At 34.4% G+C, this 14569-nt stretch overlaps 1 protein-coding gene across 1 annotated transcript in view; it reads left to right on the plus strand.

The window, feature by feature from the left end:
- Positions 1–14569, plus strand: part of LOC145686149 (uncharacterized) — a 621065-nt gene that overhangs the window by 149852 nt on the left and 456644 nt on the right. The window lies entirely within an intron of this gene.

A 14569-nucleotide genomic window follows, 5' to 3' on the forward strand; every position in this document is an offset into this window, starting at 1 on the left:
TATCGTAAAATTCTATTTTTTTCGTAAAGAATTAATATTGTAAAGTTTGTAATACTTCATGTGTAAGTCCAAGCTTTTATTTTTCAGAATGGATAGAGACAGTGTTGTCATTCATATGGCTCGCACCAGTGTAGCTAACCAGTTGTTAAAATTGTTAAGGTCACCAGATCCAGTTGTTAGAAGTGTCTCTTCGCCTCTAAATTTCAAGCACCATACGAGAAAGCATTAATTCATTAGTATTCGTACTATATTTGGAAATTAATATAAAAAATATTATTATAAAGATGCTATAAGACTAAATGTTACGTTAGTATCATTATAAGAAATAGTACATACAAACACCGGTTGAGTTGAGTTGATTTTGAGTTTAACGTCCCTTTCAGCAGCGAGGCTAGATGAGACGGAGTAAGAAGTAAGTCAACTTAAATACTGATCATAGAATAGAACCGGTTGATAAATTATTTTAATGATAACACTGGATAGAGATGATACGTAACTTTCTCTGGAGTAGTACAGGGGTGCTTATATCCCATATAAAATTGATACTCAAAATATACATTAAACTTTTAGGATAACACTTGACTTGAGTTGAGTCTGAGTTTAACGTCCCGTTCAGCAGCGAGGCTATATGAGACGTGGACCTACTGATTAACGTGAAATCCGAACCACATGAGCTCCCGCAGGGAATCGAACCCGGGTCTCCCACGCCAAAGGCGCGTACGCTTACCTCTTAGCCACGAATGAGCTCAGGATAGCAGTTATGTACAGGGATGCGGTAAATACAGTATATATATATATATATATATATATATATATATATATATATATATATATATATATATATAGGTAGATTCCCTTCGCCTTTCGATTTCCAATGGGAGTTTATATGGTTTGGATCTTACATTCAGCTGTAGGTCCACGTTTCATGTAACCTTGGCGCTGAAGGGAACATCAAACTCCGAATAAATTATCTAACCAACAAATTATTAACAAGAATCTGACACAGTGTTGCACTAGTGGTGCAGTGGTACATTAGTGCGTTGCGGGTATATTCAACAAAGAAGACTATGCCATGACTAAAAAATGGTCGAAGGCTACTGATTTTAAACTAAGAATAGTATTTTTTCCCATAAAATATTATAATTCTTTTTTATCAATAAATATGAAACAGGAATCATACAGTCAGTGGCGTAAAAATTGGGGAGGGTCAGAAAGCAGACTGTGATAGGTATATCATGAGTTTACAATTAACTTTCAAAAATATATAAATAATAGCTTAAATTATTTTTGCAAATCAAAAAACTGGGGGCCTAGGTCCCCCGGCCTCGGGCTAGATCCGCCACTGCACATAGTAGGAATAGTAGTCAGGATGTCAATTGGACCTCTCTACAATAAAATGTTTCTAAAATTAGAAGAAATAATCGGCGAGTACGAAATTAAACAGATTCCGCCTCCCCCCCAAATACTAACTAAAGCAAAGTATGTTATTTCTCAAATGCTTTGACAAGTAATTTAGGGGCTAATCTAGTCATAAAGTGTAACAATTAGCTACATGCTTACAGGAAGGTTGGAGAATACTTTGATCAACTAATGTAACCTTCGTGTTTCCACATCTGATACTGAGAATTTTCACTTTTGGAACTGCGATTACTTTTCCTCTGTACGCACCAAGCATTTATCATATTTCAGCAGAAGTCAGGTACACCAACATTTTTAGTACAATGGGGAAAAAATCTATTATCTACATGTTCAACAGATTTGTAGAAGCAATAGATTTAAAATGACTCCTATGAAAGTGAGAACTTTAATTACAGTACTTCCATATTTCGAAAACTCTACGCCGTAACTGTGATTGTCTTCTTGCTCTGCCCACACTATTATTAGCACACTTTTTATACCAAAATCCACTCTTATTCTTATTTTCTGACATCTTACAACAGGCCAGAACTTTACAATGTTTGTTGTGTCCTCTCCTGTACGATTTAAGCATTTATTACAGAAAAAAAGAAAATTCAACAATACAAAATATTGTACATATCTCAAGAAACCATTATAATTTCTAAGCCAATTGTAATATACATAAAATCAGGGGTGCCCACAAGGGGGGGCTATGACACAAACTGCGTCATTGAAATATTTGGGGGGAGTTAAAATCTATATAAATATGTTTGAGAGGGTGTAAAAATTAATCGAAAAGATTTTTTTTCATGGAAGAACACCTACGGATAGGCAATTGAGGGGGGGTGCGTCATGGATATGAGGGGGGGCACCACTGATAAAATGAAGTACAGTATGAATACATACTGTTTCAAAATAAACGAAATATTCACGAAAACGTTAAGCCAAATTAAAATAAATATTGTAGGTTTTAGTTCTGAATGAAAAAATCCTTGGTAAAGGACTGACTGATTTATATATGTATATAAAATGACTTTGAGATTGTTAGCAGGGGTGTCATTTCAGACTTTGCTTGGGGGGGGGGGAAGAGTACCACCGACTAAGAATTTCACGTTTTGTACTAGTATATTAGGGGTAGGGTCTATGTTTAGTTCAAGGGGTCCAGAGTCACGTAAAAAACACAACATTTACAGGAGAAATGAGTGATGCAAGTACTTAGACGTAACGTAACGTAACCAAATCTAACCTAACCTAACATAAACTATTGTAAACTAACCTGAACTAACCTAAACTAACGTAATACTAGTAGAAATTAAGCGAAATTCTATAATTTTTTGGAAAATTATGCGGGACACCTACACTAATATAACATAAACTAAACTAACCTAACGTAACCTAAACTAGTCTAACCTAACTTAAACTAACCAACCCTACCATAAACTAACGGAATGTAAACAGAAATTACCAAAATTGTAACATTGTTTAGAGAAAAGAGCTGGACCCCTTCTGCTAAACATAGGCCGTATATTAGTAGACATCGACTAAAGTATATGCTTTTCTCAAACTCTTGGGAGGGGGGCAATTGCCCCCTCCTGCCCTCCCTAAATGACGCCCCTGATTGTTATTCTCATCGTCGTTAGGGAAAAATGTGTGAACCATTTGAAATAAATCTTTGAATAGAGTTAGCACTTGTAACATGAAACTGCCCGTAATAAGAATAGCCCCACTGTTACCGGTCAGGAATGCATAACATTCCCCACATTTAATTCAGTTAAGCGAAATACGGATAGTTGAACCATCTATAAATAATGGTAGGCTATTGAATTAAATATGCAGATTTTTTGTAACAAAATAAAGGCAATCTGGGATAAAGGAAAATCTAAGTTCCAAAAATATCCTTTATAAAAATATCCGAACTTGATAGGAACAATTTTGACAATATCTGAATAGACTGAAACCAACATCTAAATAGAATCAAATACAACATGAATATTAGCCCTAAATATATGGCTCAACAACGAAGAGTGCAATCAATTAATCTTGTTACCATTTGACCTACAATATAAGCTCGCCTTACATATCAATTTCAACCTCATATATAATGAGCATTAATCTCTTTGATATAATATATATAGTAATACTTAACGCCATATATTTTACACTACAACCTCTAGGCATCTAATAAATATATAACACTTATAGGAACTTTAAACTTTTTTTTTCTTGACCGGTTATATTCTTGTTAGCAACTGACGCCTTTAATCCAACTTCAAAATCATGAACGCAATAATTTTGAAACTCGCCACCAATGGCGCTACACGCCTTAACAACTCTAGCGGCTAAGATTTATACTAATACAAGATCACTAATCAGAACCTATTCTTCCAAATTGAAGCATAATTACAAAAATTAAATATCTCAGAACACACTTGAACCGATATGGGTTTTTATCATTTTATTTTGATTGAAATGGATATTCTAACGGGGAAAAGGAATCTAATTTGTTTTCGCAAAGAATAATGCCTTAGACGTATTCTTGCCGTACGAAGGACTGAAGCAAAGGCTGATATATAAGGCTGTAGGCCGAGCAATTATGAGGAACTGACGTGTGAAGTTCTCAGCTAGCCGAAAGCTAGTAAAATTATATATTTGATAAAATTTGCAGTATTAGTACATAAGGTAAACGCACCGGATTTCGACAGGTTAAGGACCTTTTTCAAAATCAATTGCCTATTGTGGCCATAATATTGGTCGGTGTTGGCCCATTTTTTTCCCTTGAAATGTACAGTCTCTACTAATACTAAAAGTCACTTCAAGGCTCAAATGCAAATGTTAAATTTTTTTTATGAAACTCGAACTCGCCAATGGAACCCGAATTCGACACACTTCACCTGGTTTCGACAGTTGCGGTATCTGAATTCGACACCTTCAATTATATCCATTTAAAACGTTAAGTCGGCATTATTAGTAGTAGTAATCTCTTCTCGGCTTCAAATATTGTTTTATTATTATGCAGAAATTATCAGACGGGCAAAAGAACACAACTTTAATTTTCTGAACTGAGTAGTTACTTCGATGATCCTCAATTCGACATGCTGGAACCTGATTTCGACATTCCATGTGGAACTGAGGTTACAACTATCGGAGAATTATGCAACAAATAGCTTTATGAAAGACTTTGAACATAGTTGTACGTTTAGATATTCAGTTAAAATTATATTTGCACTAGGGTATACAGAGTATGAATTTGACAACCTTGTCGAAATCCGGTTCACGTTACAAATAAAGGCTCGTGTTTTCGACAACCCCCCGTTCATGTTACATCACAATCTTTGTCCTCACAGAAGAAAACAAAATGTACTGATTGAAACTCATTTACAACATTAAAGTACCACTATTTGCTTGAATCAAACCTAACTTTAATAAAAATCTTAGGAAAATAACTTGCAGTCTTATGATTTCCTGAAGATTACGTGTTTTTTCTCGGAGTGTGTGTCACACACACAACAATGTACTTCTTTCTCCATACATATGACTCATATACTGTAACCGCACTTTGACACGAGAAAAGACACTCCCATAATGCTGCCACTTCTATTCACGATCGCAGGGATGATATCTTACGCTTATTTCACAACATTTAAGCACAGGTACGTCGAATTCGGGTGCCTGTCGAATTCAGGTGCGTTTACCTTAGTAGATCTAATTATAAAGATGCCAGATATAAATTTGATATACATACAAATTCTGTTTTAAGCAAATTAAATTTGATTTAAATGGCAATTGGATCGTAATTTAAGTCGATCAACCCTGTTAAGATGCAACTTGCTAAAACTTTATTTTCTCCTTTCAGATGCAAAATGTTATTTTAATTGTTACATAACATAATTATTGAGATGAAAACAAGAAAAAAAGTGAAAAGTATTGTAACACAGTAGTCAGCGCCATGTAGTATGAAATAAGCGATGTTATTTTGATCTTTACTAATATCTAGAGAAAATCTAAAGAATAAGCATTCAACTAGAATTTTGAAGCATTCTCCTAAAGAACGATGTATGACACATTTTGGAATGTACTGAGTGACCAGTGGAACCCGGTCTACAGAACATGACACATATACTGAAAGACTCGTTTCTACATAGCCCAAAGCATTGCTGTGTATGTAGGCATACTATTCCATAGTTATGGCGATTTAACGGGCGCGCTTTTCGGGAAAAGAGTCATTCAAGGGACCTATCAATGCGAAATTAAAATACCACTAATTTTACAATAATTATGTGATATCGTCAAATATTGTAGATAAAAAATAATCGAAATGTAGAACAAGAGCGCGCTAGACAATACTATTTTGCATCAGGTTCCATTTATCACAAGTCAGCTAGTAGTTTTCCGTTTGCATCCATTTATAAACGCGAAAATAAATGTCGATTTTCTAAATCGCTGGAAATCGAAAGCAGATAGTGAGTCCTGATAACGGTATCTCATATAATATAACATTGTCTAGCGAGCTCTTGTTCCACTTTGCGATTATCTATTTCAAGATATCACATAATTACTGTAAAATTAGCGGTATTTTAATTTTGCAGTGATGGGGCCCGTTAAATATGAAGAATATAACTTATTTTTGCACACTTATTGATATATATATATATATATATATATATATATATATATATATATATATATATATATATATATATATATATATATATATATATATCACGTATTTTCTTGCAATTCAATGTAAAAGAAGTTATTTCGTCAACAAGAGATTTAATGAAAGATTGGAGCTTGAACTTGCGATATATCTTAGTTTCTTGCTTTTCTTGTTTTCTCCTCATCTCTCTCTCTTCCTTTTCACTCTTCCTCTACTTCCTGTTCGTTACTTTCTTATTTTCTTCTTCCGCTATTTCCGTCAGAAAAAAAAGGACTGCTAAGGAACTTTCTTCTTCCTGTAATCTCCTTATTAACTTTCCTGCTTGTAGGATCTTAAATTCATCTGTGTACTGAAAATTGCTCCAACGTCTTTTATAATTGTATTCATTCTATCCCCTATTCTACTGACGAAAGTAAAGTTTAAAAAAAAAAGAAAAAGAAAATAGGTATTTCATATTCTTTGTTGGATATGAATATCAATGTCATTATAAATAGTTGTTTGATTTTTTTTTTTATCAATATACAGGATGTCCATAGTGAGACTCCAGTGTGGTGTGTAGGGTTACTACTCGTCGAGATTTTGGAGAAAATGTTCTACGTCCTCAAGATTTTGAATCAAAATTTGCAATTTAAGCGGGGGTAGTGTGAAGGAGGCCCCCACTTTATTCTGGAAATCTCTCTTTCTGTTTTCTGAAACAAACTATTTTTTTCTTCAAAAGAGTCACTAACAAACGTAAACTAAACGATTGACTTGGGCTTTGAATCGAAATGTGATGTAGCCCCAACTTCACACATATAAAACGTTCACAAACATGCGCGTCTGTCTCTTATTTCGAAGAGCTGAAAAATTGATCACAATGCAAACTAGAAAAATATATACTCAATTTTCACCGAATATATGCGCTCTTTCATAAATTTAAGGTTCAGTAAGTATACGATAATCTTTAAAAGTATTAGACACCGTTACATTACATTACATCCCTGAATATAGGCATATAAGAAAGCATTTTTTAAGTCTTAAAAATATTCATTGTTAAAATGCGTAGCTTTAAACTGTAGCTTGAAATAAAATTTACAATTAGAATAAATTTAGACCTAAATTTTGGTTTCAGTAAGTAGACTGGAACAAATAAACAGGCAGGTTGTTTTCCAAGAATTGTGCTTTATTTTACCTGTTATGTGGTATTACGCTTTTAAAATTACTTATTATCTGGATCGTTATCGTAAAATCAAAATCATGTTAAGGTTATTATGCTTTTGGGTAGATAGGTAACAAAATAAATTATTTTATGACAACGTTCTGTAAATATATAGAGAAATGCAATAACAATTAATAAAGGCAGTGAGAATAGTCTTTATTACATTTGTTTAACGCCTTATTGTGGACTAGTACCGGCAAACCAATCTATATACTAAGAGAAAACAGCAGATACAATTCACAATAAGAGCAAATCCTGTATTAATGATAATTCATTCAATATTATTTTGTATTTCGTTGTGTACTGAGCTATTATTTAAATATTAAAGTTTTAATAGTGATTTTGCAAAACGAGCGCAATCTGCAGAGCAATGTCAATAATTTAGATTTTATTTTTATCTAATAGTTCTCTTGTTGAATCTTATTTATATTTTCTCAGCAGATTTTTAAAACAGGATTTCTTTTTGCTTGGGGAAATTACTGATAAAACCATGAAGTATTTGAGCTAGCTGTGAAATATTGCATTAAAAAAATGTTTACTAAAGGAACCAATATATCAGAATTGATGTAGCTGTGAGGTAAACAATTTCGAATTACAAAAAGAAATATAAGATAAATAAGAACAAAATTATGGAAATATACTTCATGAGAATGCTGATTTGAAATCGTAGCAATCAGAAAGCTATAATCTTAGCGATAGATTGAATTTATGGTACTACTGAAACCATACATGAGCACCTTAAGACATTTTGGGTCCGAGCAGGGCCGTGCCGTCGGGGGGAAGGGCGAGCGGGGCAACGGCCCCGGGTGCCAAAGTAAGGGGGCGAAAAATTCGGGAGGAAAAAGGGGAAAATATAGGAAAAAATGCTTATAATATGGGGACTCCGTCGTATACTCTCGACCTGGGCGCTGATTTTCCACGGCACGGCCCTAGGTCCGTGTAGGAAAACAGATTCATCTATCAGTCTCAAAATTAGCTTAGAATATTCCTTAAAGCATCCTCTATCTAATGAAAGATTTAATTATTATAAATATTGACATATTTGAGAATTAAAAATTCGAAACTGGACCCTTGCGAAATGTCCATATTGGGAAGAAGGTAATCTAATATGGGCACAATTTACATAAGTGAAAATTAGACTCAGTTAATAAGTGAGAAATTATTGTAATAAGAGAAACACTGACATTAAAGTGAACAAACAGAGTCAGAAGCACAATAACAGTGTTATAAGCATGTTATGCGTTACAGTATTATGAGTATAACTAGTTACTAATATTATGAAAGCAAAACATTGATTTTCATTAAACATTAATTTTTTAGTCGAAATTTCTAAGATAAAAATAATAAACTACAGTTTCGGTCTTTTAAAATACCGATTTCGATACTTTAAAGAGACAATTCTTAGAGATACAACATAATTGTTAACTTTGGCTATTGAAAAATTAACTCAGTTTGAACAAAATCTGATTTATTGGCTGTTACAGTTACAAAGTCAACAAATAGTATAGTGGATTCCAGTGAATGTATTATCCCCTCACGAGATACCGATTTCGCTAACCAATCCACAGCTCGTAGATCGGAGAAAAGGGAAAAATGACTTACACTATTGTCTCCAGTTCCATGCTCCAGGAAGGTTTGATCCTCAATCGCTTTGTAGTGGAGTGACGAGCTGAGAAGAAGGGCGATGAGAGTGAGATGATCCCGTTGCTCCCACCCAGCTTTTTTATTTGGGACTTTATCTTTGTTTTTTTTTTCCTTTTGTCTAGTTATTAAAAGCCACTTTGATAGTCATTTATCTAAAGGTTGGGTGTTAGCATGCGAGGTCAGGTTTTATTCAGTTCCATACTGGTTTCCATCGTTTCCAGTAATTTCCTATCTTAAACTATTTTAAACACTTAAAGATAAAAGAAATTTCGTTTGTCCTTCCTGGCGGGTACGTGACACTACAATGATAGTCATAGGTAGAAATAACCCTTAATCTAATCGTTTGTCTACAACTCCACGCCCCGCCAAGTGAACTTTGTGGTGGACAAACACCGTGTGCGTGGGTTTTCTCGGGGTTCTCCCGTTTCCTCCTACTTTCTTCATTCCACCATTTCACTCATCTCTCATCATCACCTTCTCCTTTAGCCTAAGCGGCATTACCGAGGGACGTAAAACTTAAAGATTTCATTTCATTTTTTTTTCTACAACTCCACGGCAGATACGGAAAAGCCTGAAAATAGAGATGCAAGGGCTCGGAAAAAAACCGTCTTTTTTGGAAAAAATCTCGGTTTTTTCTGCTTCGCTTTTTTGCTTGGGAAATTTTGGGCTTTTTTCAAACTTCTGCTTTAAATTGATAAAGCAGACTTTGTTTCGCTTCTCCATAACACAAAAGGTCATTTAATTAGTGTTTGATGCCGATAATAATACAAAACTCGAAAATAAACCATGAATTTCGAAAAGATATTTTAAACAATTTTACTTCAACATTTTTACATTATGAATTCCAAAGGATTAACCAATGTATATAATAAAAAAAATTAACCTCCAATATACAAAAGTAAGCAGAGTTGGCAAGAATCATGGTTGTTTCTGAAAATGCCAAAAACCTGTTTTTGGGGGGGCAGTTTAAACCAGGCTTTTTTGGGGTTTAAACCAGGTGTTTTTAATTTAGATATTTTGCTTTATGTATTTATATTACATATTCACAGAAATAAGTTTGTTTCGCCTTGGTGTCATTATGCAACAACGGGGTTATGTTGGAAGAGGTCCCATACGCTTAAAGAAGTCCGGTCAGCAAATTTCTTAAATTGAGAAACTCCCGCCCTAACCATCGGGAAAATCCCGTCATTATTTTAAATGTAAAACAATAACGGGAAAATCCTGTTATTGCTTTCCATGTAAAATTTAAAGGTCAACGTATTATAATCAGTGCGCTAAATTGAGGTATTAAATTACAAATTTAGTATGTAGATATCATTGAAAGTCCAATCCAAGCTAATGTTGGAAGCTACGTAGGCAATCGATCAATTTTACCAATTCCAATCAATATATTTAAGCAATCTTGGCTTCTTTATAAAACAACAGGCATGCAGAAATATATAATTTGGTTTCGTTTCGTATGTTTAGGCTTAACATCCTTACGTAATACCGAGGTTATCAAGGAGAAGACTTTCGCTTAAAGTGACATCCGAACCGCTACTTGGTTTACACATGAAAGTAGGGTTGTGGTTCGACCGAGAATTGAACATGGGACACCTTGATTAAAAGGTGAAAAGGAAATAAGACTAATGCAGATGGTTTGATATGTGGAAACGTCACCATGAAGTTCACACGATTCGCATTTTTGTTCTTTTTATTTATTTATATATTTTTGTTTAAACCAGTTATTAAAAAAAGCTAGTGTAAACGAGCCAACCCTAAAAGTAAAAACTTCTTTTAAAAAAATATACAAATAACTAGCAAAATTGTATGTAGTATTTTTACTTCAAAATATTCCATACCCTCTTTTTGAAACAAAATAAAATTAAAATAAAACATAAGAGAAATACTTAGATTTATATGATACAATTAAAGGCTGCACATCTGGAACTTTTGGTTCTGTATATTCTTGAAATTCTACAGTTAAGTTTTTTATAACCACCATCAAAGGAGCCCATCAGGGGGGCAAGGGGGCGCTTGCCCCCTAGATGAAAATGTACTTCAGAATATCGAAAATCTAATAGAATTTTTACATTAGTTACAGCAAAATTTGAAACTATTTTTGAAACGTCGCTTATACTTGTCCCCCCCCCCTTGGAAACAACAACATGGGCGCCCTTGGCCACCACCACGGTTTACCCAGTCCTCAAGTTTTCTGAATTTTTAACAAGAGGAATTCAACATATTACGGAACTCCCCCCCCCCCCAAAAAAAGGGCTACGGAATATATTTAAGTTAAGCTAAATACAACTGCACAACAAACATGACTGAGTGGTTGGCTTTTGCGCTTCTATCGGGAAGTCCGGGATTCAACCCAGCATTCGACCATCCTGACAAAGCTTTCCTTCATTCCATCTGTGAATGTAGAAATAGTGCGTGTACTGGCCGACTAGGAGTGTAGGAGTTGGCCGACTTCCTTTCTTATTGTTTTTAAATCGTTATTATTACTAATTACCAGCAGTGACGGTTTTGCGAAGGTTAGGGGGTCGGTCTTCCGGACTGAAGCCTGTTCCCCAAAGTTGCGGAATGTGTAAAACGAACGATATATCTATTAGTTATGCCTTTACTCATAAACTTTAAGATCTCGTCAAATAAAAATCACGAATGTTTAGAAAAACTAAACATTAGTAGTAAGAAAACCCCTCCCAAAATACTTTTCTAAATTCGCCACTGATTCTCAGTTTAAAATGATTTTCAAGGTTGTATCCGGAAAATTATTGCTAAACATATAAACGAAACGAAATATTAGTTATGCCTGTACTCATAAACTTCAAGCACCTCCCAAATAAAATTAGGACTTTTTAGAAAACGAAACAATCAGAGAAACTCCTCCCAAAGTACTTTTCTAAATCCGCTACTGATTATTTGTATAAATTGGTATTCAAGGTTGTATCCGGAAAATTATTGCTAAATCATTGTACAACTACAGTATAACAGAGATGTGGAAGTACGGTTTGACGGACATATTGAAAAACGTATGCTTTGACGGATATATAGAAAAACGTAAGTTTAATTTTTGTGCTAGAAGCTAAAGTACTAAGCTCTTATAAATGAAACACAGATGACAAACTAAAATGATCTAGAGAAGAAAAAAAATGTCTATAACTCAAAAGTTAAAATAAAGTTAAATAGCATGTAAAATTGCCCTCAAATACTACATTCATCATGTTAGCTTTAATTCGTAAAACATGTACTCCATCCATCTTGATGGTGAATTACAGAGCTAAATATGGCATTTAGGTCATGGAATTCTTATCTAACTATAGAATATACTATAAGAAAGCTATTTGGATAGAAAAATCATGAAAATGAAAAAAGCCAAAATTTCCAAAATTCTCGTTTTTTCCCCAAAAAAGCCGGCTTTTTATGTGAAAAAAAAAACCATCGATTCAAAAAAGCCGGCTTTTTTGCATCCCTACCTGAAAATGTTCTACGGTATGAACTAAAACGGGCACTGTAAAGCACATCGCTATGACAGGTGCCCTATTGCGTAATTTAAAAAATGGAACTCTGTATCATAGTAACAGCCTCGATTAACACTTTTACGACCTTTGGAACTATTTGTATACCATACGGGTGTTTTATGGTACTTTGCGTTATAACTCTATTTGAGTTTTTATGTCTGTTTTTTTTTCTTTTTTTTTTTCAAGTCTAGAGGCATTGTAGTACACGTTACGTATGGTTTCACGCCTTCCTGCGTCGAGACATAGGAGGCGATGACGTCATAACTTTAAAAAATATTTTCGTTTGTTAGGCCTATTTTCATTATTTTTTGGCGGGCTTCCTTTTGCACCTAGAAGATTGAAATTTTTCACAAACATTCAGTCCACCGAGTAGTATTTATCAGATTTTTCAGATCTCTGCGTTAGCACAAGGGCGGTCAAGAGAAAAGTTTTTTTTAAATATTTTTAACCAAAAATCCATTTTTTTTACTATTTTTACGCCTCAGATACATGATGGAGACATATGAATGGTACCGTCTGAAAGTCAGTTCTCTTCTGAAGAGTGCTCGGCGAACCATGATTTTAAGATGAATATGGATGTCTCAGGATTTTTTTTACCGCAGATCAGGGTCTTTTGCGGTAATCTGGGCATTGTGGGGATAGTTGATAATTTTTCCCGCCCTTACTATTCAAGATAGAAGCTTGAAATATAGTACACCCATTTAGTCTACCGAGTAGTATTTATCAGATTTTTCTCAGGCCTCTATGTTTACACAGGGCAGTTTCAGAGGGACCCAAAGTGTGACAAAAATTCCTCTCTAAATTTTCCCTTTCCACTCAATTTTTTCCTCTCCAGGTATGTGGTATTGGCATGTAAGTAGTACCATTTGAAATCCTGCTCTATTCTAAAGAGAATGAGGTATGAACCATGATCCTAGGATAAATAGTGACGATGCAGTAGCTGCTTGACTGAAAGTCTAAACAATACACCAAAAAACCCAATATCTTAAAAGGGTTAAGGATTTTCCTAGTTTATCAAAACTGTGACGCGTATCGCTGCTAGACATTCATCTGCTTGTACCATTATACGACGCTCAAACAACTGTCCAGTTTACAAGTGATTCACACTCTGTAAAAGCCAAGAAATCGATCCTTTACTTAATATAGTCCATCAATCGTTACGCCTGGAGACTCCGTTCCTTGACCTTTCTGATTGGTCCAAGAAAATTAGTCTTATTACTAGGGGACGAAAATTCATGACCTAAAATATAGATACATCACCTATGAGATACCCTTAAAAAGATGGAAAAGTGACCTAAAAATTGTAAAAATGATTAAAATTTGTAATTGTAACTTTACAAGAATACAACAAACATGTCAAATTATGAACATCCTATCCGCGATACCAGGAAAAATAAGGTAGCTTCTTCAGTTTAAATGTGTAAATTTGATTCTAAATGAAAATAACAATATAAAATATAAACATTTTAATGATTAAGGCAAATATAGAAAAATATTAAGCTTAAAATGCACATATTCCCCGCCTCTCGGCCTGCTGTGTTTCTATGTCCTGTGCGTTACTGCAAACATAAGAAAGTAATGTCTCCATATTAATCGTTTAAAAATATATAAAAATCGGAAAGTGAAAAGAAGGAACACATTCGGGGAAAGAGAACTCCTTGGACACATTGCCTCTTTCCACCAAGATATAGAACGTAGAAAAATTTACAAGGTTAAACATGAGAAATTATTTTTAAAATATACACACAGATACAAATAAATTTTGGAAATATTTAATGAAAACAAAGTGACATCTGTACAGGGTTATTACAAATGATTCATCAGGTTTTAAAGTCATAACTTCAAATATTTAATGCCCACCTATTTGTACGACAGTAATAAACAATCGAAAGAGCATAGGCCTACTTTAAAGTTTCGTTTTTGTCATGCAGGTTCCGTTGTGGCTCATCAGGCGGTAGAGTGATTAACAGTTTGCAAAATGACGAATAATAATCAACAGAAAGCATTTTATGTGATGGAATATGTAAAGACAGAATCCGTCACCACCGTGCAGTGTGCGTTCCGAAGGCAGTACAACATACAACCACCAACCCACCAAAGCATTTTGCGATGGTATCGCCAGTTTAAGGACATATGCTGCCTCTGTAAAGGAAAACGCTCCGGGCGACT

This window comes from Thermobia domestica, chromosome 1 (assembly GCF_964235325.1).
Source record: "Thermobia domestica chromosome 1, izTheDome1.hap1.1, whole genome shotgun sequence".
Lineage (NCBI taxonomy): Eukaryota > Metazoa > Arthropoda > Insecta > Zygentoma > Lepismatidae > Thermobia > Thermobia domestica.